Source organism: Aphis gossypii, unplaced genomic scaffold (assembly GCF_020184175.1).
Source record: "Aphis gossypii isolate Hap1 unplaced genomic scaffold, ASM2018417v2 Contig00714, whole genome shotgun sequence".
Taxonomy (NCBI): Eukaryota; Metazoa; Arthropoda; class Insecta; order Hemiptera; family Aphididae; genus Aphis; species Aphis gossypii.
Genome location: NW_026083245.1, coordinates 618 through 2833, shown reverse-complemented (window position 1 = coordinate 2833; position 2216 = coordinate 618). Strand labels below are relative to the sequence as shown.

General features: G+C 27.8%; 1 pseudogene; it reads right to left on the bottom strand.

Moving 5' to 3' along the window:
• Nucleotides 1-222: 222 nt before the first annotated feature.
• Nucleotides 223-1157, bottom strand: LOC126555120 (uncharacterized; annotated as a pseudogene).
• Between the last annotated feature and the right edge of the window lie 1059 nt (nucleotides 1158-2216).

Below are 2216 nucleotides of genomic sequence, written 5' to 3'. Positions count from 1 at the left end.
TCATCAGTGATATTAATTGGTTTTGCTTCTTTTTGAGAAGTGTAAAGGTTAGTTTGTTCTTTAATATGTTGAAATAAATCTTCAGAAAAAAAATTATCAAAATATTAAAATGGAGTCAATACATAATCTTGTTGGGAAACATAGTCATTATAAGAAATATCAACTTAAAAATCCATTTTATTTCCATTCACCCAATTAAACTTTATGTGTTCAACTTTACTTTTATTTTATTTTCTGTTTAGGAGTATTGTGACACTCTGTTGTTGTTTCTAAAATCAAACTTGGTAATAGTATAGGAGGAGTTTGTTTTGAATTTACCAAACGTTTAGATTTTCTAACTGGAAAAGATGGATTAGGTGTACATAAATTAAATTCAGGAGATGAATGACTAAGAGACAGAACTTGTGGTACTTCTGTAAGCACTTCTGTGGTTCAAAAATAATATCCTGTAAACTATTAGCTGCAAAGTCAATCTCTTCAAAAAACTATAAATATTAAAAAAAAGTAAAACTATGCTAAAGAAAAATAAATTTTAATTTAAAAATTAACCTCATCAAGTGGATTTAGCTCTATATCTCTTAAAAAATGATCTATATCTTCCTCAATTGCCTCTGGAGGTAGTGGTGATTCTACTTCTTCTATAATGTCTTCATCAGAACTTTCACCACTATCCTCGGGTGGGACCATTGCTAACATTTTAAGTGTTCTACTGCGGCGTATCATTTTTATAAATATGATATATCTATAAAAATAAGTTCAGATTTAGAATTATAGAAAAATATATTTATATTTTGTAATACATATTATTCCATTTTATTAATAACAAAAAAAAACTGAAATAGATACTCCTATTAATGTATATTATTGGATGCAAGTAAAAAAAAAACTGAAATAGATATTCCTAGCAATGTATCTTTTTAGATACAAGTAAAATATAAACAGAAATAGAGTATTCTAGTAATGTATCTTTTTAGATACATATTTTTACGATACGTATAAAACAAAAAGTATTGCAAATATCAACAAAAACTATACGTACAAATGATAACTATACTCACCTTAACTAATTTAATGCAATTATTACTCATTTAATGCAGATAAGCTTGATGCAATTGACAGTTCAAATTGTTACGTTTGTGTCGTAATCAATATCTTAAAAATGATAAAAAAAAAACAACCAATTTCCCTCCAAATAATCATGGTGACGTTATCATAGCTCATACATATGGTAAATATGATATTTATCAGTGTGTAAAAATAAGAAAAATAAAAATATGTTAAATCGGATTCCGTATAAAAATTGACAAACTTTGTGTATCTAAAAAGATACAACACCAAGTTAAGGTTTTTAAAACCATTATTTTGTCTAGAATGTGGTTGCATGTCTATTAAATCAGCTTGCCAGAGATCATCTTTAAACCGTGTTACTACGCTTCGTCTAGGAAATATTTTTCTCGCTGGTCCATGTAACTCCTCAGCTAAACTGGTTAAGATTGTCATTATACTATAATATTTCTCTCGCGTAATTCTTCTAAAATTGATATAATTTCATTATTGACACCAGTATTACCAACATTTTGTGATGATGTTAGAAGATTTAATCTAGTTACTAGTTCATTCGGATCGTCATAATAAACTAATTGTGTTTGAGGTATTACATCTTTATATAAACCAGAACCTCTCTTAACCTTTGGGGTTGCAGTAAAATTAAACATTTTTTCATTTTTTGGATCTGTAGTCATAGAACTGTTTGCTGTTGGACGAAATTCAAATGGATCATTTGGTATAGTTGTATTATTATGAATATTACTACGTTTAGTGTTAGATCTAGAGAAATGATCGGTAATTTGTGTTAAACTTAATCGAGGAGTTCTTGAGTTATTAATTTTATCTATTTTTTCGTTTAATTGCTTTTCCTCATTTTTCATTCTATCGTATGGAGGTTTTACAACATTCGTCCATTTATGAAACTTGAGATTTTAGGTTTCCCATCTGTTTTTAAATGAGCTCGTGAAGTTTTTAAAATATCGTAATAAGATTCCATATCTTGTAGAGTTGTATTTTTTGATTCTTTCTCACATAGTAAAGACCATAGTCCTTCAGTCCATGGATAGTACTTATTAAATAACTGTAAGTTATCATGACTAAAAGTTACAGAGTGGCCTCCTATTTTATATGAATCACTGGCTTTATCATAATACATACCATATGATTTA